The sequence below is a fragment of the Procambarus clarkii genome, chromosome 70 (assembly GCF_040958095.1).
Source record: "Procambarus clarkii isolate CNS0578487 chromosome 70, FALCON_Pclarkii_2.0, whole genome shotgun sequence".
NCBI classification, from domain to species: Eukaryota; Metazoa; Arthropoda; class Malacostraca; order Decapoda; family Cambaridae; genus Procambarus; species Procambarus clarkii.
Window position 1 is genome coordinate 22,549,856 of NC_091219.1, and position 26,031 is coordinate 22,575,886.

Genomic DNA, 26,031 nt, shown 5'->3' on the forward strand with positions numbered 1-26,031 from the left:
TCGAATATCCTGACCCCTTCCCTGTGCTATATAGTCGTAATGGCTTGGCGCTTTCTCCCTGATAGTTCAATTCCATGATATTGTTTGCCTTCTGACTTTCGCCATTTCAAAAATGTTCAACTGGCATATGATTATTATTACTGTTCCACAAACTCAAGAGCCCTAAATTGTTTAGCATTCAACTGCATTTCCCAATCTTTCACCCATTTTACAACCCAATCAACACCGTCTTTTGTGATTTGGTCTTCATCTTAATATATTTTCAGCTATATATTTGTTGGTTTCCAAATTTGAAAACGTTGCTGTTCAATTCTGTGCTGAAATTATACATATAAATATATAGTAATCAACATAAGTCACAGCTAGAGAGCCCTGGGAAGGTAGGTCACTGGAGTGGTGGACAGGGGGGAGAGGTGGGGGAGAGGAGGTGGGGGAGAGGAGGTGGGGGAGAGCAGGTGGGGGAGAGCAGGTGGGGGAGAGCAGGTGGGGGAGAGCAGGTGGGGGAGAGCAGGTGGGGGAGAGCAGGTGGGGGAGAGCAGGTGGGGGAGCATAACTGAGAAAAAATGAATATACCATTTAAGAAATATGGGGAGAAGAATAATATCGCCACCACTACAATAATTATGCTCCTTCTCCTTCCCTTGTTTTTCCCCTTTCGCAGAATAATCCTCCTCATTTCCTGCGAGGAGGATTATTCGCTTCCTGCAGGTCGGCGTTAGCTTTTTGGACACACTGTACTTCATACAGTCTAGGGAAGCTGCATAAATGCAGATGTACCTCATGTATTAAGAAAACAAAATATGTTCACACACTTGTAAACGGGAATTGTTGATAGTAGCAGACAGCTCCAGAGACAAGCTATGTAACCCTTCATATAGTCTAAGGTAGCTGCATAACTGCTCGTGTGCCCAAGTGTGTTACTAAACAACAAGCTTAACTTTACTCCACAAGGGAAGGGAAGAACAATCAAGAGAAAGCGTCAAGCCATTACAACTATAGAGCACAGAGAAGGTGTCAGGATAAGGATGTGGGATGGGACGGGGGAAGAAATGATGCCCAACCACTTGGACGGTCGGGGATTGAACGCCGACCTGCATGAAGCGAGACCGTCGCTCTACCGTCCAGCCCAAGTGGTGGGACGTTCATTCCAGAAATATCGTTTACAAAATGCTAATGTCGGAGTTGGGAATTGAAGAGAGAAATGTGAAGGAGAAGCAGAGGGGAACAGAGAGACCTATATAATGTCACCATTACAACCACACTCACACCCAGAGATCAGAGTGACATTGACAAAATTTATCCAGTACCAGAGGCCATTATTAAGCCTACCATAGGAAGAAGAGGAGGTGAACGCCGAGCGGGAGATAAAAAGGCGGGAAGAGAGAAACGAGCGAGAGGGAAGAAAGGGAAGAGCGGGAAAGAACTGGTGAGCGAGTGGAAATATATTTCCAAACCCCAAGTTCAGGCAATAAAGCGCCAGGGAACACAGTTTTGGGAAGCCGTAAGATGCAACTTGAAGCCTCCGTGAATAGCTTGCCATGTCTTAGCCTGAGGTGAGGAACACCAGCAGTAGCACAGAGACGGCAGCCCCGAGGGAGGCCCCTCACACCTGCACTTTACCATGCACCTGGGGACTCTCCCACAGGGCCAAGTGCACCATGGCACGCGAGGGTGACGTGAGAGCGAGAGAGAGAGCGAGCGAGTATAAGGCAGAGGAAGACAGCGATAATGAGTGCGGGAATGAGAGACAAGGAGACAAACTCTCGCTATATCTGGTAACATGAGTGAGGTACATTATGCCACACGAGATGGGTGTGTTATGGAGGAACCACCAGGAAGGCAACAACGAGTCCAACAGAATGAACGCCAAGAACAAGCGAAACAAGAAAAACAAATAGGAAGAGGAATACGAGGAACGAGAGAAAACAGTAAAAACTGGAAGAATACTAGAAACAAAATGAATTCAAACGATACAATGAATGGAAGAGAGAAGTGTGAAAACATAGAAATAAACCACAAGAATGAAAGCCACATGAACAAAACATAACTGAGGGAAGAAAGGTAACATGAACGAAAGAAACAAAGGGAACACTATAAGGAATATTGTGAGGTGTATCTGGGGCAGGATCCACACGGGAAGTACACGGAGCCTTCACTGTGTGCCTCTGCCCTCAGGCCTCTCCCCATACCTCATAATTCCTCACCCCCCTCCCCACCCCCCTCCATACTCATACCCCACCTTCCCCACATCCCACATATACCCATACCCCACACAACACCTACATTCACATCTTTAAATCTTTGATTACCTTGAAGTTTCCACTTTATATCAGCTCTGAACTTTGAACTCCTCTGAACAGTGAGCTTTAGGCAAATGTGTAAACAAAGTCTTGAAAAGCTTTTACCCTGAAGACTGACTCGTCTGAAATGATCTTTTAATCAGAACTTTTTCCTAAATGATCTATTTATTGAGTCCCTTCCTTCCTGGGGAAATAATAATTTATAGACATTCATTTATGTTTTGGGAAGGTGGTGGCAGTGTTTTAATGATTTTAATTATTAGTTATAAATTAATAACCCCTATTCTTGTTGTGTCCTCATTTAATATTCAGCTTATATTCGTGGCAGTTCAGTGAGGGGTCATACTGGACTGTAACAGTGTTAAGCTGGGGTATTGGGTGAAGGGAAACAGTAGAGAGAAGCAAGGTTCAGAACTATTACAATGGCAGTTTTCATTACTATTACATTGTAACCAATCTATTTTCCTCCAGTTTTCATTACTATTACATTGTAACCAATCTATTTTTCCTCTATCATATCTACTAAATATATTTCTCTCTAAGACTCATGCGCGCACACACCTTCAAGAAGCAGCTCATAGCAGCTGCTTAACTCTCAGGTACCTATTTACTGCTAGGTGAACATGAGCATCAGAGTGATAGAAACTATACCTATTTGTTTCCGCCTACGCCGGGAATCGAACTCGGGCCATTTGGACTACGACTCTCGAGCGCCGTTCACTCAGCCGCGAGACCCCCTATGTGTGTACTCACCTATATGTACTCACCTATATGTGCTTGCAGGATCGAGCATTGACTCTTGGATCCCGCCTTTCGAGCATCGGTTGTTTACAGCAATGACTCCTGTCCCATTTCCCTATCATACCTGGTTTTAAAATTATGAATAGTATTTGCTTCCACAACCTGTTCCTGAAGTGCATTCCATTTCCCCACTACTCTCACGCTAAAAGAAAACTTCCTTACATCTCTGTGACTCATCTGAGTTTCAAGCTTCCATCCATGTCCTCTCGTTCTGTTACTATTCCGTGTGAACATTTCGTCTATGTCCACTCTGTCAATTCCTCTGAGTATCTTATACGTTCCTATCATGTCCCCCCTCTCCCTTCTTCTTTCTAGTGTCGTAAGGCACAGTTCCCTCAGGCGCTCTTCATACCCCATCCCTCGTAGCTCTGGGACGAGTCTCGTTGCAAACCTCTGAACCTTTTCCAGTTTCATTATATGCTTCTTCAGATGGGGACTCCATGATGAGGCGGCATACTCTAAGACTGGCCTTACGTAGGCAGTGTAAAGCGCCCTAAATGCCTCCTTACTTAGGTTTCTGAATGATGTTCTAACTTTTGCCAGTGTAGAGTACGCTGCTGTCGTTATCCTATTAATATGTGCCTCAGGAGATAGATTAGGTGTTACGTCCACCCCCAGGTCTCTTTCACGCGTCGTTACAGGTAGGCTGTTCCCCTTCATTGTGTACTGTCCCTTTGGTCTCCTATCTCCTAGTCCCATTTCCATAACTTTACATTTGCTCGTGTTGAATTCTAGTAGCCATTTCTCTGACCATCTCTGCAATCTGTTCAGGTCCTCTTGGAGGATCCTGCAATCCTCATCTGTCACAACTCTTCTCATCAACTTTGCATCATCCGCAAACATCGACATGTAGGACTCTACGCCTGTAAACATGTCATTAACATACACAAGAAATAGAATTGGTCCCAGCACCGATCCTTGTGGTACTCCACTTGTTACTGTTCGCCAGTCCGACTTCTCGCCCCTTACCGTAACTCTTTGGCTCCTTCCTGTTAGGTAGTTCCTTATCCATTCTAGGACCTTTCCCCCCACCCCCGCCTGCCTCTCGAGCTTGAACAGCAGTCTCATGTGCGGTACTGTATCAAAGGCTTTTTGGCAGTCCAGAAATATGCAGTCTGCCCAACCATCTCTGTCCTGTCTTATCCTCGTTATTTTATCATAGAATTCCAGAAGGTTTGTTAGGCACGATTTCCCTGTCCAGAACCCATGTTGATGTTTGTTCACAAACCTAATGTTCTCCAGGTGTGCAACCAGTCGTAGCCTAATTATTCTTTCCAGTATTTTACAGGGGATGCTTGTCAGTGATACAGGTCTGTAGTTAAGTGCCTCCTCCCTATCTCCTTTCTTGAAGATCGGCACGACATTTGCCTTCTTCCAGCAACTGGGCAATTCTCCTGACATAAGTGACTCATTAAAGATCATTGCCAGAGGCACGCTGAGGGCCTGTGCTGCTTCTTTTAGTATCCACGGTGATACTTTGTCTGGTCCAACTGCTTTAGTTGCATCTAGAGTTGTCAACTGTTTCATTACCTCCTCTGCTGTCACCTCTATATCTGATAGTCTTTCATCTAGGGTAACCCCTTCCAACAATGGGAGCTGCTCAGGCTCGGTAGTGAACACTCCATGGAAACTGGCATTCAGTGCCTCGCAGATTTCCTTGTCACTTTCAGTATATGCCCCCTCTGTCTTCCTTAGTCTTGTCACTTGGTCGTTCACCGACATTTTTCTTCTTATATGACTGTGTAGTAACTTAGGTTGTTTTTTCGCTTTGATTGCAATATCGTTCTCATAGTCCCTTTCCGATGTTCGTCTTATGTTAATGTAATCGTTCCTAGCTCTGTTGTATCTGCTTCTGTTGTCCTCTGTTCTTTGTCTTCTGTACTTCCTCCACTCCCGCCTGCTGGCCATTTTTGCTTCCTGACACTGTCTATTAAACCATGGGTTATTATATTCCTTCTTATTTTTTCCCTTTACCGTTGGTATAAATCTCTCTTCGGCCTCCTGGCATTTCTGTATGACTAGGTCCATCATATCTTGGACTGTTTTTCCTCTAATTTCTTCCTCCCACTGCACTTCACCCAGATAGTCCCTTATCCTCATATAGTCCCCTTTCCTGTAGTCAGCTCTCCTTTCCCAGATCTCTTGTCCCATGGTCATAATTTTGAATTCCATCATGTAGTCAAAGACTAGGACACAATGGTCACTGGCCCCTAGAGGTATTTCATGCTCTAAATTCTCGATATCTTCTACGTTCTGGGTGAAAATCAGGTCTAATAGGCTCGGTGCATCTCCTCCTCTTTCCCTTGTGTCTTCCTTCACATGTTGTGTCAGGAAATTCCTGTCTATAACATCTACTAATTTTGCTCCCCACGTTTCATCCCCTCCATGGGGATTCCTTGATTCCCAATTTATCTCTCCATGATTTAGGTCCCCCATGATCAGCAGCTTCGCTCTCATTCTGTGGGCTAGTGTTGCTGCCTTCTGCAGTTCATCAATACATGCTTTGTTGTTGTCATGCTTTGCTGTGTGTGTGTGTGTGTGTGTGTGTGTGTGTGTGTGTGTGTGTGTGTGTGTGTGTGTGTGTGTGTGTTAAAGAGACATGTGTGTTAAAGAGACATGTGTGTAGTACATATGCTAGAGGCCAATAGGTCGGGAGTCAGAATATTAGACAACGGACGGTTAGAAAGGTGGGGTCCAAGAGCTAACAGGTCAATCCTGCAGGCACAAATAGTGAACGTAGACATACGCAATTTACTACCCATCTACGGTATCACAAATGACTTTGTCCAGGGTGATGCATCTGACGAGAGAGCTGTCTCCATCACTAGTCCCACAGACGCTCACAAGCTCCTGGTTTCTAACATATATGTTTTTAAATAATAGATCATTGTATATGATCAACAGAAAACGAGATGTCAAGGTGACATTTATCAATCAATCACAGTTTTCCTGTGATTGATAAAGATTAAGCCACCCAAGAGGTGGCAGGGACATGAATAGCCCGTAAAATTTTCCTGTGGGACACTCAATAAATGGTTCCTCCTCCGTGTTTGGCCATGAGCGAGGCCCCAGACTGGAAGGAGCACGTTATCTTTACCCAAGTAAAGCTAATATTTGTGGCATACTTCATTATTTTTGCAATTTTCTACGCGACAAAGTGTCATTCAATCTGCGTCACTCAGACACTAAGGCCATAATGATCCTGTGTAACAACCTCACAAAGTAGTGATAACATTGATTGTTTACACATCAACATCACCAAAACTTTATTTAGACAAGAAAAGGGGATTGACATCCAATGTATAAGATAACTATTATCTTGCTCTCCCAGCCCCCTCATCTCCCTCACCACTTCCTACCTTCTTCACCCCTCCGCGACCTCCCTCACCCCTCCGCGTGAGAGGTGAGGGAGGTCGTGAGGTGGTGGCGTGAGGTGAGGTGTTCGAGTGGCGTGAGGTGCAGTCCTCGCAGCCTTTCTTCGTAACTCATGCCTCTTAGTTCTGGGACTAGCCTAGTGGCATACCTCTGAACTTTTTCCAGCTTCGTCTTGTGCTTGACAAGGTACGGGCTCCATGCTGGGGCTGCATACTCCAGGATTGGTCTTACATATGTGGTATACAAGGTTCTGAATGTGTGTGTGTGTGTGTGTGTGTGTGTGTGTGTGTGTGTGTGTGTGTGTGTGTGTGTGTGTGTGTGTGTGTGTGTGTGTGTGTGTGTGTGTGTGTGTTCCAGATACACAACACAGCCTCTTCCGTCAAACTACACACCCGACTTGCTCCACATTGTTTGAAAAATAATTCCAACCCTCCAAAGTTTCTTGGAAGCCATATAACCTCCTCCTTTACCCAACAAAACTTTGCTGGCTTTATTCAAAACTTGAAAGAAAGTGGACGGGAAGTGGGAGGGGGAAGGAAAGGTAAGGGAATGGGAAAGGAAAGCTTCAGCATCAAATATAAATATGATGCAAGAGGTAAGGTGGAGCCAGTGAGGGTCTGGGGCCAGATTCACGAAAGCACTTACGCAAGCACTTACGAACGTGTACATCTTTCCTCACTCTTTGACAGCTTTGGTTACATTCATTAAACAGTTTACAAGCATGAAAAACTTCCCAATCAACTGTTGTTATTGTTATAAACAGCCTCCTGGTGCTTCCGAGCTCATTAACTGTTTAATAATTGTAAACAAAGCCCCTCGAAGATTGAGAAAAGATGTACAGGTTCGTAAGTGTTTGCGTAAGTGCTTTCGTGAATCTGGCCCCAGGTCGGGGCTGTTAACAACAATGGCGTCTGGCTGCTTCAGTGGAGATTATATATATAACTGAATGGGATACCCGGCTGTACCCGGGGTTCTCTTCCCCTCCTTCCCTCCTTTCTCACCTCTTTCCCACTATTTCCACCTGTTTTGCCCTCCCCTCTCTTTTTCCCCTTCCATCTCCACTTTCTCCTCCCCCTACTCTCCGGAAAAAAAGCAGGGGTCGCTATAGATGGCAATATTTCTGAAAAGGTAGCACAAGTGTCAACCCAGACTGGCCTATGACACTCACAAAAAATTTCTGGGCGTCATCTTGGAGAACTAGGCGAGGCTAGCCCGAGGCGTCTGGCCGCCTCCTGTGGACACACATTCTATATTATAGATGCAGCGTCTTTGGTTGTCTCTAATGTATATCGTTCATATTTAAGGGAGGGTTAATCCAATATTTTGTATTAATACATTGTATTAATTTACAGATTTGTAAGGAAAATTGTAAACAATTTATCACCCGTTCTATCCTCTTACTTCCCTTACATTCTCTTCCATTTTCTATATCCCGACTTTCATTCCTTTTCCTGCAACATTCATTCCCATTTATTAACCTCCACTATTTTCTTGTCCTCATCCACCTTACCACCTTAATCTCCCCCCACTGCTAACCGTTCCCCTTCCCCCCACCTCTCTCCCCCCTTCTCTCACACACACACTACTCCCTCCCCCCTACTCACACTCACTACTCCCTCCCCCCTACTCACACTCACACACACTACTCCCTCCCCCCTACTCTCACTCACACACACTACTCCCTCTCCCCTACTCTCACTCACACACACTACTCCCTCCCCCCTACTCTCACTCACACACACTACTCCCTCCCCCCTACTCTCACTCACACACACTACTCCCTCCCCCCTACTCTCACACACACTACTCCCTCCCCCCTACTCTCACACACACTACTCCCCTCCCTCCCTCCCCCTACTCTCACACACACTCCCCCCCCCCCTTTCACTTCCTTCTCACATCTCAAAAGTAACAACATAGTTCACAGCCAATACTTTATGTAGGGCGTACGTAAATCTGTGTATCTTTGTATTTACGTATGTAGGTTAGCTTAGCATTTCAAAAGCACCGAATCACCTTCTGTGGTTGAGTGTTCAATAAACCCTTGAACTGTATGTTTAACACTTCTCTAACCCTGTCCATGGAGGACAGAAGAAAATGTATATATGCTGGTTAGCATTGTAAATGTGTGGCCACGTCTGTGGTAGAAAATAATAAAAAAAAAAAAAAAAAATAAATAAATAAAAAACAGCCTGGGAGAAAACACATTAACCAGGCAGGCCGCCTTCACCATCCTTCACCCGCGCCCGCACGCACGCACTATGAATTGCCTCCTTCAGTGTGTATTTACTATTTGTCCCTGCAGAGTCCAGCTATTAGCTCTTGGAACCCGCCTTTCTAACCAATTTATTTTTCCTCTATTATAGCTACTACATATATTTATCTCTCTCTCACACACACACACACACACGGGAAGTAGCCCGTAACAGCTGTCTAACTCCCCGGTACCTACTTACTGCTAGTAACAGGGGCATCAGGATGAAAGAAATTCTGCTCATTGTTCTTCGCCGGCGCCGGGAATCGAACCCGGGCCACAGGAATACGAGTCCCGCGCGCTGTCCACTCAGCTACCAGCGCCATTCTACCTGCACCAGCTGTGAGTGTTTACTATTTGGATTTTCTATTTGAGCCTGCTGGAAAGAACAGTTAGCTGTTGGACCCCTGCTTTTCTAACCGTCGGTTGTCTAATGTACTGACTCCCGACATATTTTGCTATCATATATATTACATATCTTGTAGTAGATATATCTACTACAAGATTCTACTACCTATATTTACTACGGGAGTCGGTTGGCCGAGCGGACAACACGCTGGACTTGTGATCCTGTGGTCCTGGGTTCGATCCCAGCCGCCGGCGAGAAACAATGGGCAGAGTTTCTTTCACCCTATGCCCGTTACCTGGCAGTAAAATAGGTACCTGGGTGTTAGTCAGCTGTCACGGGCTGCTTCCTGGGGGTGGAGGCCTGGTCAAGGACCGGGCCGCGGGGACACTAAAAAGCCCCGAAATCATCTCAAGATAACCTCAAGATACAATACACACACACACACACACACACACACACACACACACATAGGATGCAGGCCGTAGCGGCTGTAACTCCCAGGTACCTATTTACTGCTAGGTGAACAGGGGCAGCAGGTGCCTTTCGACCATCATAGTTCGTTGTAGTGACGTTATCATACTTACATTAAAGCTGTGACTCAAACTGGCTTCGACAATTTGCTCATCTAGTCCGTGACACATTTACGTGTCTGAGACTGAACAAATTCTTCCTGACATATCTGTGACGCATTTGTCTCCAGTTTATAATTATTTTCTCTCGTTCTGCTGTTCCCAAATTTTAACATTTCTTCTGTATCTACTTTATCAATCCTCCTTAGTCTCTTGTACCTGGTTATCATGGCTACCCTACTCCTTCTTTCCTCCAGTGTAGTGAGGTCCGGTTCCTTCAGTCTCACTTAATAGCTCACTCCCTTTACCTCAAGAAAGACCATTTTGTACATGTTTATTGACCTTTTCATGTTTTGTTTTGAGCTTCTTAAGGAAGGGGATCCATGCTGGAGCAGCACAGTCAATACACAGTGTGCACTCTGAGTGTGTTGCCAGAATAGGGACACACGTCTCTATTTTGGGACTAAAATACTTTGTCGAATCTGGCCATAACGTTGTGGGTGGAGGTGGGTTGCCGTCAGTAGATATATTACTGTCCAATGGCAGCCGACGCTTACTACGTTAGTCAAGCCCTGATTGGCCCTGAAGCATTGCAACCCGGTTTGTGGGGGCTAGGACTGTCCCCATCACGGTCCGTGGGGGGGGGATATGACAGCCACCCGGGTACAATACCCGCCATATGAGAGCCACCCGGCTACATTACCCGCCATATGAGAGCCACCCGGCTACATTACCCGCCATATGAGAGCCACCCGGCTACATTACCCGCCATATGACAGCCACCCGGCTACATTACCCGCCATATGACAGCCACCCGGCTACATTACCCGCCATATGAGAGCCACCCGGCTACATTACCCGCCATATGACAGCCACCCGGCTACATTACCCGCCATATGACAGCCACCCGGCTACATTACCCGCCATATGAGAGCCACCCGGCTACAATACCCGCCATATGACAGCCACCCGGCTACAATACCCGCCATATGACAGCCACCCGGCTACAATACCCGCCATATGAGAGCCATAATCCAGCCCGGAACTGCAAACAAAACGTCTGACTGTTTCCTCGGCAAATCCTCTTTCGCCTCTCAAAACCTGGCCACAGCCCCAAAAAAGCCCCCGTATCCGGAAAAATATCCGTTCGCCCAGCCAGAAAACAAATGCTTGTTACTTGAAACATCTGTTATTAACCACCCACTCCGAACACCCCCTTCCCTAAACTTTGAACATCTCTCTCCCTATTCTCCGAACATCTCCCAACCCATACTTCGAACACCTAATCCTCCCCCCCCCCTCCCCACTCCCTCTCTCTCGCGCGCCCTCCTCCTCCATTCCTCCTTCCTTCAATCTCGCTCTTTCAACCCCTCCTCCCACCCTCCAAAAAATCAGTGCCCTTTTCCTCTGAAAGTCTGTCTGTTCCTCGGAAAATCTGTGGTATCTTCTGGCGGGGAAAAATCTCTAACCTCACAGCGCAGTTCTGGTTTCCCGAGGGAGTGGGGCCCATCAGGATACCTTGAGCTTACCTCACCTGGGGGAAGGGAAGTAGAAAAGATGGGAAGGTTAGAAGCAAAAGTGAGGCTACAGACTCGGGTAGGAAAGGGGACCAGAAATGTGTGTGGCATATGAGAACCATGAGAGAGCGAGTGAGAGAACAACAGAGACAGAGGAACAGAAGTGTACAGACGTATTTAGACCGGAAGTAAACCAAAAATGTAGTGAAAAGGAAGCAGGCAGCGGGATACGCAGAGAGAAACAGGAAAATAGATTAAAATTAATTTATCAACAAATCAGTGATAGAAGCACCGATCGGTGAGGGAATGACCATTTGTTAGGCTCACATTGGAGCGATATTACTGAAGTATCACCTTCCCTCCCCCTACTTCCTCCTCGGCACTTTGCTCAATGACTCCAACACTGTGCCTCAAGTGACCTGCTCACTCCACAAGAACACACACTTGTTCACAACCTCAGGACCTACGCTACTTGGTAATATTTGTTGACTATGGCAACAAATTCCTAAACCCAATTAACCTAATAAAATAATGAATATATATTTTGTCGTCCTCAACCTACCCTCAACAATCTACTTTGTGGACACTGAAAATACAATTATGTTAATTATATTATTATACTGTTATTACCTTTATCTTGTCCACCACTTCTTCCCCTCCCGTCATTCCCTTCTCTCACATCATACTCTCCTCCATCTCATCCTACCTTCCTTTATTATTATATATTGTGAGTTTATACAGTTAGATCTACCCAAGTTTAGGCCAGGCATTTTAGTTACCTTGATTTAGGAAATGTTTACACTACAGGATGAAAGTCAACGAAGCACGTATCGAGTCACAGCTTCGAACATGCCAAGGTGAACTGTAAGTCAAATACTGACTTACGTAGAGTTCAGAAAGTCAGTATTTGACTTATACGTTGTGAACCTGACAGCCCTTTGTTTTTGATGACGGGCTGAATAATGAGGAACTCATCGGAGGCATCACAATCGCAGATACGACGTATTCTGATCTCAGTCTCGGTGAGGTAAGACAAAATTAAACTCTTATAACGTGTCTGAAACACATGAGCAACAGACGCCATTTAATAAATCTAATTTAAATTACACAATTGGGACTTTACTGACAAAATAAATATTAAATTATATAGAATTCTCCCTGGGACACGGGGCCGAACCCTGAGACCCCACCAGAACGCATACAGTAATTCAGGCAGCATACAAAAATTTGCATACAATATATCCCTTTGAGAAAGATAAAGGCTGGTCTAACTGGGAAAGAGACCACAGAGCACAATATAGAAGGGAAGAAGGCTACAGCAATACTCAACCACAAACATGTGCCACAACAATGGTGCCGCATCCAGGACAGCCACCACACACACCAGTGTGAGGCACCACACACCAGTATGAGCCACCACACACACACACACACACACACCAGTGTGAGCCACCACACACACCAGTGAGAGCCACCACACACACCAGTGTGAGGCACCACACACACCAGTGTGAGAGGCACCACACACACCAGTGTGAGAGGCACCACACACACCAGTGTGAGAGGCACCACACACACCAGTGTGAGACACCACACACACCAGTGTGAGGCACCACACACCAGTGTGAGAGGCACCACACACACCAGTGTGAGGCACCACACACACCAGTATGAGCCACCACACACACCAGTGTGAGGCACCAGGAAGTAAGAGGCAACCAACCTGATCTCTCTACATGAACAAAGAGCAAGTATAAACCGTTGCATGTATCGCCCTTCAGTAACTATCGGTGGGTCGTACTCCCACGACCACACACAAATGACTATTCATCAAATAAAAATATGCAATGGACTATGAAAGTTGATGGTGCGAAAGTCCTAAGAACTTTCATACGAACTTGGCCCCACAGAGAAAAGCATAGTCACATATTACATCAAACATTCCCCTCGCCCACAGTTAATTAGGATCGAACGGTGGTCAAATGAGTGGAAGATGAATCCGTCCCACGAATTGCTATATTTATTACTGCTTCAGTTTCATTTTTTTCCTTTGCAGTAGCGGCCTTCGCTAGCCTGTCAACTACGTCACAGTGTTATGTGAGTACTGGCAGGAGGTCACACCAGGTGATGTGTGTCCTCAGTACTGTGTGATGGTAGAGTTTGTTGAGTTGTAAGTGAGGTTGGTGGTAGGGGAAGTACTGATGGTCTCTCACTGATAACAGAACACGTCTCTCATGGTAATATGCCCAAGCTTCCAACGCCTGGAGTCGAGGCCCAGTCACGCATTCTGGGTTGTCTTTCTTTGGCCTTGTGATCCATACAGCTGCTTCACATCTACTCACATCACTGAAGCCTCAATATATTACAAATAAGGATCGTGTGCCCTGTATACTTATATACACGACACCTTTAGTTAATGTACATGACACCTATATTTAGTATAGGTGTCATCTCTGTTTCTAAGGATTTTGACAAAGACAACATGTGTGAAATTTTGTCTTTAGGTTTCGTGAGGTTAAAGTTCATTTTGCATGAATTCTATTCTAGAGGTTATTGGGCAGATTAGGATGAGTTTAACTGCATTATTATGATTTTTTTTCAATTACATGCTGAGCATCTAGAGAAGTTATTGTGATGGAGCTGCCATGAGCAGTTAAGGGGTGATACCACAGTACACGTCTGAGCACTAATATATGCTCCTCCTCTCCCTCTTCTATCCTATAGTACTACTCCATTAGTTCCTCTTCCACCTTCCCCTCTCTTTACCCTTCCACCTTCCCTTCCCCCCTACCACCTTACCCAAGCAAGACTCATCCTTCCTTGTCACGGGCGCGTGACTCAGCTGCTCCGTCACAAAAATATATCTTCAGTAGCCACAAGGCGAAGCAGAAGAGAAGGGATGGAGGGAGAAAGAAGAGATGGACAGAGAAAGAAGAGATGGAGGGAGAAAGAAGAGATGGACGGAGAAGGAATGTACAGAAGGAGAAAGAAGAGATGGAGGGATGAGGAGGAGAAATGAGGGAAAGGTGATGTCTGGGAGACCTCCACACAGCTTTCACACACGTACACGCTGCCACACCCCTCGCACGCACGCACACACCCCTCAAACACACACACACACACACACACACACACACACACACATACATACACAGGACAGTGAGGAAGGTGATCATAGCCACTATCACACAGGACAGTGACGATGGTGATCATAGCCACTATCACACAGGACAGTGAGGAAGGTGATCATAGTCACTATCACACAGGACAGTGAGGATGGTGATCATAGTCACCATCACACAGGACAGTGAGGATGGTGATCATAGTCACTATCACACAGGACAGTGAGGATGGTGATCATAGCCACCATCACACAGGACAGAACACCAAAGAACATATGGTCCAAAGTGTAGATTTAAACTCACACATTTCACGAGGTTAGAGTGCATATAATATGCAGTACATATAACGACACACATGATGCCGTATGCACATACTGGAGTACATATAATGCCCCACCTAACACTGTAGGAACACACACAGACAGACTAACATGAGTGAAAGCACGCCACAGTAATACAATCATTATGGTATAGAGAGTAACCAACGAAAACATTACTCGAAAAATAGTGAAACATAAAAGCAAAAAGAGAGAAAGTAGACTGCATTGAGAGAAAGGAAAAGAAAGCAAACTTTGCCTTGGCTGTCTCACGCAGGGCGCCTGGAGCCATTCTGGGAAACGGGCCAAAAATATCTTAAAAAATGGGATACGAGACCAGGGAGGAGGACCTCGTAGTGTCCCAGGGTGGGGGAGAGTAGAACGGGAGGGGGGATGGAAGAGATGTGAAAGGGAAGGGTGAAAGGGAAGGAAAAAGAATGGGAGGGTTGCCTGACACGCACCTTGGGTTGATAAGTTACTCTGAAGAGAGGAGGAAGGTGGAGGATGTAGAGGCCGAGAGAGAGAGGAAGGGGGAGAGGAAGGGGGAGAGGAAGGGGGAGAGGTGAGAGGGAAGGTCAGGGATGCAAGAGGTGAGGGATAGTGGGATGGAGAGGCGAGGGGAGAGAGGATCAGAGATGGGGATTGAGACAGGTGAGAAGGGAGGAGGCAGGTGAGGGGAGGAGGCAGGTGAGGGGAGGGGAGGAGGCAGGTGAGGGGAGGGGAGGAGGCAGGTGAGGGGAGGGGGGAGTGAGAGGAAGAATATCTTCCCATCAGGAACTCATTTCTCACAGACGACGGACGGCAGGAAGACTGTGTGTATATATTCACCTAATTGTGCTTACAGGGGTTGAGCTCTGGCTCTTTGGTCCCGCCTCTCAACTGTCAACCATGTACAGGTTCCTGAGCCTATTGGGCTCTATCATATCTACACTTGAAACTGTGTATGGAGTCTGCCTCCACCACATCACTGCCTAATGCATTCCATTTGTCAACCACTCTGACACTAAAAAAGTTCTTTCTAATATCTCTGTGGCTCATTTGGGCACTCAGTTTCCACCTGTGTCCCCTTGTGCGTGTTCCCCTTGTGTTAAATAGACTGTCTCTATCTACCCTATCAATTCCCTTCAGAATCTTGAATGTGGTGATCATGTCCCCCCTAACTCTTCTGTCTTCCAGCGAAGTGAGGTTTAATTCCCGTAGTCTCTCCTCGTAGCTCATACCTCTCAGCTCGGGTACTAGTCTGGTGGCAAACCTTTGAACCTTTTCCAGTTTAGTCTTATCCTTGACTAGATATGGACTCCATGCTGGGGCTGCATACTCCAGGATTGGCCTGACATATGTGGTATACAAAGTTCTGAAGTGTGTGTGTGCTCACCTATTTGTACTCACCTATTTGTGTGTGTGTGTGTGTGTGTGTGTGTGTGTGTGTGTGTGTGTGTGTGTGTGTGTGTGTGTGTGTGTGTGTGTGTGTGTGTGTTCACCTAGTTGTGCTTGCAGAGGTTGAGCTCTGCTCTTTCGGCTCGCCTCTCAACTGTCAATCAACTGTTATTAACTACTAATTAATCCCCCCAACACACACACACACACCCAGGAAGCAGCCTGTACCAGCTGTAACTCCCAGGTACCTATTTACTGCTAGGTGAACAGACGCATCAGGGTAAAAAACTCTGCCCCCTTTGTTTCTGCCTCTGCCGGTTATCGAGCCCGGGCCTTAGGACTACGATCCCAGAGCGCTGCCCACTCAGCCGTCAGGCCCTCTATGTATGCGTTCCACACCCACACCCACAGGTATAATTCACACCAACATGAATATATTGAGGTATACTGAACACCAAGGATGGGGGGCAGGGGGAGAGGTGTTCGGGGGGAGAGAGTGAGGGAGAGAGTGAGCGAGAGCGAGAGAGCGAGAGAGCGAGAGAGCGAGAGCGCGAGAGAGCGAGAGAGCGAGAGAGCGAGAGAGCGAGAGAGCGAGAGAGCGAGAGAGCGAGAGAGCGAGAGAGCGAGAGAGCGAGTTAGAGAGAGCGAGTTAGAGAGAGCGAGTTAGAGAGAGCGAGTTAGAGAGAGCGAGTTAGAGAGAGCGAGTTAGAGAGAGCGAGTTAGAGAGAGCGAGTTAGAGAGAGCGAGTTAGAGAGAGCGAGTTAGAGAGAGCGAGTTAGAGAGAGCGAGTTAGAGAGAGCGAGTTAGAGAGAGCGAGTTAGAGAGAGCGAGTTAGAGAGAGCGAGTTAGAGAGAGCGAGTTAGAGAGAGCGAGTTAGAGAGAGCGAGTTAGAGAGAGCGAGTTAGAGAGAGCGAGTTAGAGAGAGCGAGTTAGAGAGAGCGAGTTAGAGAGAGCGAGTTAGAGAGAGCGAGTTAGAGAGAGCGAGTTAGAGAGAGCGAGTTAGAGAGAGCGAGTTAGAGAGCGAGTTAGAGAGCGAGTTAGAGAGCGAGTTAGAGAGTGAGAGAGGCGTGATATACATTTTGATATATGTTACACTGAATGGGATATTTAATGGAAAATGGAAATATATTTCACGAGATGAAATATTTCATTGAGCTGAAGCTATACCCCCACGAGGGAGAAGCTATACCCCCACGAGGGAGAAGCTATACCCCCACGAGGGAGAAGCTATACCCCCACGAGGGAGAAGATATACCCCCACGAGGGAGAAGATATACCCCCACGAGGGAGAAGATATACCCCCACGAGGGAGAAGATATACCCCCACGAGGGAGAAGATATACCCCCACGAGGGAGAAGATATACCCCCACGAGGGAGAAGATATACCCCCACGAGGGAGAAGATATACCCCCACGAGGGAGAAGATATACCCCCACGAGGGAGAAGATATACCCCCACGAGGGAGAAGATATACCCCCACGAGGGAGAAGATATACCCCCACGAGGGAGAAGATATACCCCCACGAGGGAGAAGATATACCCCCACGAGGGAGAAGATATACCCCCACGAGGGAGAAGATATACCCCCACGAGGGAGAAGATATACCCCCACGAGGGAGAAGATATACCCCCACGAGGGAGAAGATATACCCCCACGAGGGAGAAGATATACCCCCACGAGGGAGAAGATATACCCCCACGAGGGAGAAGATATACCCCCACGAGGGAGAAGATATACCCCCACGAGGGAGAAGATATACCCCCACGAGGGAGAAGATATACCCCCACGAGGGAGAAGATATACCCCCACGAGGGAGAAGATATACCCCCACGAGGGAGAAGATATACCCCCACGAGGGAGAAGATATACCCCCACGAGGGAGAAGATATACCCCCACGAGGGAGAAGATATACCCCCACGAGGGAGAAGATATACCCCCACGAGGGAGAAGATATACCCCACGAGGGAGAAGATATACCCCCACGAGGGAGAAGATATACCCCCACGAGGGAGAAGATATACCCCCACGAGGGAGAAGATATACCCCACGAGGGAGAAGATATACTGGTGGGGGTATATCGGTAGTGAATATATTTAATATTTGGTGTGGATAATACCTAAGTGTATATGACTGGAACAATGAAAAGAGATATGAAAGGGTGAGGATTGAGAGGGGTGAGGATTGAGAGGGGTGAGGATTGAGAGGGGTGAGGATTGAGAGGGGTGAGGATTGAGAGGGGTGAGGATTGAGAGGGGTGAGGATTGAGAGGGGTGAGGATTGAGAGGGGTGAGGATTGAGAGGGGTGAGGATTGAGAGGGGTGAGGATTGAGAGGGGTGAGGATTGAGAGGGGTGAGGATTGAGAAAGATTAAAGAGGGAGGGATGAGAGAAAGATGAGAGACGGAGGGAATGACGGAGAGACGGATAAGGGAAGGAAGCCACAGGATTGAATACACTCGGTAAATGAGAGAAGAAATGGGCAGAAAAAGTGAAACATGGAGGAAAACAGATGAAGGAGAACGGCAGGAAGAGAAGGCGGGAGAAAGGGTGCTAGAGAGGGAGAGACCAAGAGAGAGGAAGGGAGCAAGCGACGGATCTGAGAAGTGACGGCAGGAAGACAGGGAGATGAAGGCCAAGGGCGAGGAGGGAGATAGGGAGATGCAGACAAGGGCGAGGAGGGAGATAGGGAGATGCAGACAACGGCGAGGAGGAAGATAGAAAGGAGTCGTCCAAGGGAGGGGAGGAAGATGGAGAGGAGCGGGCCAAGAGAGGGGAGAGGGGGGGGGGGGGAAGAGAAATAGGGAGACGCCAACTGAGAGTGGCGTGGCCAGCCAGTAAGTTCTTGGGTAAATGTTTGTTCACCGGCATTCAATATTAGACTGATTTTTATAAAAAAAATTGAAGTGTATGTGTGTGTGTGAGAGAGAGGGAGGGAGGAGAGGAAAGAGAGACAGAGGGGAGCGGGAGGGAGAGAGGGAGGGAGGAGAGGAAAGACAGAGAGAGGGGAGCGGGAGGGAGAGAGGGAGGGAGAGAGAGAGAGAGACGCAGGTCACAAGCAACATGGTAGTGGTGACAGATAAGTCTCTCATAAAGACCAATACGAAGAGTCAGACCGCGTGACAACAACAACAATAACATACACAAACATGACCTCCTCCAACACAATAACAGCAGACAAAACAGTCTAAACACACACACTTTCTCCCCTTCTCTACCTCCATCCACCTCCCTCAACGAGTCTATCCCCCCCCCCTCCCTCTCGACCACTATCCAGCCATATTTCACCATTCACCCTTCAATAATTCCTCCCCTTCTATATCAAACACTACAGTCACTCATGCTTGCTACACAACTTACAATTTTCCATCAAATCTCTCCCTTCCTCGTCCCTCTACTTAACCAAAACACTTTTTAGAACCCCTCCCTCTCCTCCATCCCATTAAAATACCCTCTTCTTCCTTCCTTCACCCCTTTCTCGTCTTCTGAAAACAATATAAGAGACTCTTATTTATATTATAAATCCCCTCACGACTACTTATCCTTCACCTCACGACTACTTATCCTTCACCTCACGACTACTTATCCTTCCCCTCACGACTACTTATCCTTCCCCTCACGACTACTTATCCTTCACCTCACGACTACTTATCCTTCCCCCTCACGACTACTTATCCTTCCCCCTCACGACTACTTATCCTTCCCCCTCACAACTACTTATCCTTCCCCCTCACAACTACTTATCCTTCCCCCTCACAACTACTTATCCTTCCCCCTCACAACTACTTATCCTTCCCCCTCACAACTACTTATCCTTCCCCTCACGTCTACTTACCAAACCTCTCACTCGTATGATGAAACTATCAAGTAGACTCTTCCTCTATTGTTCAACCTGTTCATCGTTATGTCCCATGCTATTGAAGCACTTTCTCAGTTACGTTTTCAACGTCTCTACATAAGGGAGGATGAGAGTGCCTGGGATTAACCATGTCATCCTTCTCTCTTTACTCTCAGGAGAATTATAATGCATTCTATAGTGTGATGTCTGAAGCTGTATGGTGTAATGCAAGTTAGACCCGAGATGATCCAGATGAAGTTGAAGGATAATATTGGGGCTAATACTACTGCTATTATTGTTGTTATGAATGACTCCTAGTACCTTATTAGCATTATTTTTAACATTCATTAATCGCGACTTTCAGATAATTTTTACAATTTCGAAATGTCAATATTATTCAGGTGATGTCTGGCAGCTGTACTTTATTTTGTTAGACTATCCTCCGTGGAGAACATTTAACAATTGTTAGTCTATTTTCAAGTTCAGTTTATGTCCTGGAAAGTCTCATCAACCTTTTCGTAGAAATACCAGCCCTATATTAGAGCCATCGACACTCTGCAAACTTACTAGCGCTGCTGGTTGTAGCTGGTTCTTAGTAACTGATGCACGTGAAGAACAAGTGGGGGTGGGTGAGCCCAGTGGCACCAACACTACGTCCATGTAGCAGTGACTGTGTGACAACCATGTCCAGCAGTCCCCCCGCCCCCCCTCCACTACCACACCTTCGCCCCTGGGTGGTTGATGGGGTTCTGGGAGTTTTTTTTAACTCCAAGCCCGGCCCGAGGCCCAGGCTAAACTTGTGAGAGTTTGGTCCACCAGGCTGTTGCTTGCAGCGGCCCGCAGGCCCACATACCCACCACAGCCCGGTTGGTCCGGCACTCCTTGGAGGAAACTATCTAGTTTCCTCTTGAAGATGTCCATGGTTGTTCCGGCAATATTTCTTATGCTTGTTGGGAGGATGTTGAACAACCGCGGACCTCTGATGTTTATACAGTGTTCTCTGAGTGTGCCTATGGCACCTCTGCTCTTCATTGGTTTTATTCTGCATTTTCTTCCATATCGTTCACTCCAGTACGTTGTTATTTTACTGTGCAGATTTGGGACCTGTCCCTCCAGTATTTTCCATGTGTATATTATTTGGTATCTCTCTCGTCTCCTTTCTAGCGAGTACATTCGGAGAGCTTTGAGACGATCCCAATAATTTAGGTGCTTTATCTCATCTATGTATCCCGTATATGCTCTCTGTACTCCCTCTATTTCAGCAATCTCTCCTGCTCTGAATGGGGAAGTGAGTACTGAGCAGTACTCAAGACGGGACAACACAAGTGACTTTAAGAGTACAACCATTGTGATGGGATCTCTGGCTTTGAAGGTTCTCGTAATCCATCCGATCATTTTCCTGGCTGACGCAATATTTGCTTGGTTATGCTCCTTAAAATTTAGGTCGTCAGACATCATTATTCCCAAATCCTTTACATGTTGCTTTCCTACTATGGGCAAATTTGATTGCGTTTTGTACCCTGTATTATGTTTAAGGTTCTCATTTTTACCGTATCTGAATACCTGGAATTTATCGCTGTTAAACATGTTATTTTCTCCTGCCCAGTCGAAAACTTTACTAATATCTGCTTGTAGTTTTTCAATATCTTCAGCAGAGGTAATTTTCATGCTGATTTTTGTGTCATCTGCAAAGGATGATACGAGGCTCTGCCTTGTATTTGAGTCTATGTCTGATATGAGAAGGAAAAACAGTAGTGCAAGGACTGAGGTACTGAGCTTTTTAACTGCGCTTGGACTATTTTATATGGTTGACTTTCTCTCTATGTACTGTTCGACAGAAAACCGAGTATCCAGCGTCCTACTTTACCAGTTATTCCCATTGACATCATTTTGTGCTATCACTCCATGGTCACATTTATCGAATGCCTTTGCGAAATCCGTGTATACCACATCTGCATTCTGTTTTTCTTCTAATGCCTCAGTGATTTTGTCGTAATGGTCAAGTAGCTGTGGGGCATGATCTTCCTGCTCTAAATCCATGTTGGCCTGGATTTAGCTCTTCCTCCACTCTATACCGAGTGCCTGTGCTACTGGCACTTTGCATTTCTTTATAAATATTGAATTCCATGAGTCTGGACCCGGGGCTGAGTGCATGGGAATATTGTCAATTTCTCTTTCAAAATCTGCCACGCTCATGCTGATATCAGTTATATTTACAGGGGTTTGGATATCACCCATAAAGAAGTTGTCGGGATCTTCCACTTTCATGCTGAGTATCAGGGTGCTAAACATGTCCTCATACTGCTTTTTTAGGATTTCACTAATTTCTTTGTCGTCCTCAGTGTAAAAACCTTCACTAGTACGAATAGGTCCAATACTGGCAGTGGTTTTTGCTTTTGATTTAGCATATGTGAAGAAATATTTTAGTTTTTTCTTTATTTCTTGAATTGCTTTCTGTTCTAGTTGCCTTTCTTCAGTCTGATTTGAATGCTTCACTCTGTTCGATTTTTCAATCTCCCTGTTTAAATTATTCCTTCTTCGTATGGAAAGTCATGTCTGCTTCAGCATTTCCGTTAATTCCCCCCCCCCTCCACTACCACACCTCCGCCCCCCTCCACTACCACACCTCCGCCACCCCCCCCTCCACTACCACACCTCCGCCACCCCCCCCCTCCACTACCACACCTCCGCCACCCCCCCTCCACTACCACACCTCCGCCACCCCCCCCTCCACTACCACACCTCCGCCACCCCCCCCCTCCACTACCACACCTCCGCCACCCCCCCTCCACTACCACACCTCCGCCACCCCCCCTCCACTACCACACCTCCGCCACCCCCCCCCTCCACTACTACACCTCCGCCACCCCCCCCCTCCACTACCACACCTCCGCCCCCCCCCACCCCCTCCACTACCACACCTCCGTCACCCCCCCTCCACTACCCCCCCCCTCCACTACAACCCCCCCCCCCCACCACCACTACCACACTGAGTATTACCTCACAAATTCCCGTTTATGTTATAACAAACGTGTTAGATATCAACCTTAAAGACAAAGCACTTCCATACTGGGCCTCAACACTCTCTCTATGGGGGTAATACACAGTATATTTATCCCAACTGACAAGATATGCAACAGTAAGGTAAATCAAGGCAGGATCAGCCCTGATTACGTCCGCGTTATTTAGCCTGATTTTCCCCCGGAGACGGGGTGAGGGATGCGCCTCACTGTCTCCCCTGTAGGTCACTCCAAGTCTAAGTCTCCCAGCCTGGAGCCAGATTCACGAAAGAACTTACGCAAAAACTTATGAACGTGTACATCTTTCCACAATCTTTGACGGCTTTGGTTACATTTATTAAACAGTTTAAAAGCATGAAAACTTCCCATTCAACTGTTATTGTTCTAAACAGCCTCCTGGTGCTTCGGAGCTCATTAACTGTTTAATAATTGTAAACAAAGCCGCTAAAGACTGAGAAAAGATGTACAGGTTCGTAGGTGTTTGCGTAAGTGCTTTCGTGAATCTGGCCCCAGGACATTCCATCAGTAGCAACACACAAAGGTTTACACAAGTTGTTCCTTCAAGCAAGATCCCCCATTACAAAAAACTTTACCATTTTAAAACATTCTGCTTTAAAATTAGGATGGAAATTAGATCTAAAATTTTAGCAATTGCCTCTAAATCGTGGATTAATTATTTTAATTTGCTAAGAGGACTGTCTGCACGGATTACACCTGCACAATTACCAAATGGCTTGAGGCTCGTATAGCTGCCAAGCAAGATTTAGGTAAACTACCTCCAGGAGAGAGATGTTCAGGAAAGAACCTCGTTCATTCCGGCTTTGGAGAATGAAAGTGATTTAAATTCTTTGCAAACTTAATATTCACGCTCATGCCTTATTATTATTATTATTACTATCGTGACCAATGTTGATAACAGCCGTCACAGCTTGGACCAAAGAAGCACAATCGTTACCGTCAGGTGGAGACAAACCCCCAGAGTTAATACCAGAATGAGATTTGATGGAAAAAACAGGATTTATTGAAGATACTGAGAAATTATATCAAAGTCAATTATAAAAATAGAAAGAGGGAAAGTACGAGAGAAAGTGAGAGGAAGGAAGAAAGGCTTCAACAACAGTCACAACACAACAACAGTCACAACACAACAACAGATACAACACAACTTGTGGTTGTTGGGACACAAAAGTTCCAACAACCACAAAAGTCACAACGACACCAACCACAAGTCCCAACAACCACAAAAGTCCCAACAACCACAAGTCACAACATTCACAACAAGACACAGACCAACTCCTGAAGTGGAGAAAAATACAATTACAAGCGACGTTTTAAAATAATAAAATAAGAAACTTTTATGGGACGTAATTTAATTTGTTCCAGTTTGTGGCGAAGTGTGTGACGGTGAGCACCGTCCACCACCGTGTGACGGTGACCACCGTCCACCACGGTGTGACGGTGACCACCGTACACTGCAAGTACCACTTCACCGCCCTTGACGCGCCGTATACTGATGTTGCTGCTCATAGTACTCGACACTGTTCGCCCAACAGCAATTGGGTACCTGGTTGTAAACCAATTGGCAGGTTGCGTTCCAGGAACAAGTTGTCAGGTAAGGCTTGCCGTGAGGTGCAGGAAGAAGGGAAAGCTCTAAGCCAGCATACAGGAGTCAGAAGCCGTCAGGCACCCACCTGTCTGCCATAAACCGCACACGTGAACACAAATGTGAAGACAGCATGGTTAATATAGAGAACTACTCGTATAATATTGACTTTTGACAACTTACACAAATAGGAAAGTAAGACTGGGAATGAAGGAGCACCGGAGAAGGAGGAGGAGACGAGAAGGGAAGCTAGTGGACGCTCACATTATTGCAAGTGCAAGATCTACACCTCAGGACACACTTGCTCACCAGGCTTAACTCTAAGGCAGTGTCTTCCATCTTTCGTACTGTTGCTTCGTGGCTTTTTATCTGCCACATTTGTATCTTCTCGTATTAAAACTTTACCATTTTGGGTGGTCGTAGCTGGTCTATAACACCGTCATTGTCAGCAAGACTGTCTTAAGTCACTGCCAGTCACTCCCCGTGGCTCCCAGCCCAACACACGCCCACTGTTTTATGCTACGTATAGTTTATATACAGCCACTGTTGGAGTAATATTACTACGGGGTACACAAAGATGTATTTCTCTATGAAAATAAGTGCACTTAGTGATGCAACAGAGATAGTGTGGCAGTTACATTGTTAAAGTTGTTCATTGTGAGGAGAATGGTGTAAGTGTGTGGTAAAGACACTACCAGCAGTGACGACTGAGGTTGGTACACATGTGGCCACATGGGTAAACCTCTCGTGGCTGTGGAGGATTTACAGCCACATGTGTAGCCACATCTGCATACTCTCGCATATTTGCATTAAACATTTTAGTTTTATTTCAGGTTATTTTCTATACGCAACTACAAAAGTTAATCTCTAGCAGTGTTTTGGTAATGAGTAGATTAGTGATGTGTGAAACAATAAAGCGAATGATTGAGTGTATTTTCTTAAAGGTTTGTGCTAGCACTGGTGCACGCACCGCTCCTGTGCCAGGTAAGATCACTACGGGCTCACCATAGCCCGTGCTACTTAAAACTTGTTCAGAGTAACTGAATCTATAACAACAGCAGCACTGGTGGTATAACTTTCTCAGTGATAACAACTCTTGCACAGTATCCTTATGGATATATTTCATCTGGAGTGTGAAGCTGTTATCCCCTTGTCTCTATGGACACTTAACTCGAGTGTCTTTGAAAGCACATGTGTCATAGGCTTCTTACGTGGAAGGTCTGGATTGCCTAGAGTGATTCCGCGGAGCGATGTCCCCACGGCCCGGTCTTTGATCAGGTCTGCTGGACTGTGGTCCGGTCAACCTGGCTGTTAGACGCGCCTGCTCTCAGTCTGATGTATGAATTACAGCCTAGCTGACATCTTGTTATGTGTTTTCACAGGGATACAGACCACTGTATTGTGGTCGTCTTAACACTGAAAGGCTTGTGTAGTCCTTCTGCCCACTTATTGTATTTTAATTCCCGATTTATACATGAATCAATCCCAGTTTTGAAGGAACAAAAACCACGATTTATACATGAATCAATCACGATTTATTCATGAATCATTCACGATTTATACATGAATCAATCACGATTTATACATGAA

The 26,031-nt window shown here is 46.3% G+C and overlaps 1 protein-coding gene across 19 annotated transcripts in view; it reads right to left on the reverse strand.

Annotated features, from left to right (window-relative positions):
- The window catches only part of LOC123775303 (disintegrin and metalloproteinase domain-containing protein mind-meld), an 890,968-nt gene that overhangs the window by 324,671 nt on the left and 540,266 nt on the right, over positions 1-26,031 (reverse strand). The window lies entirely within an intron of this gene.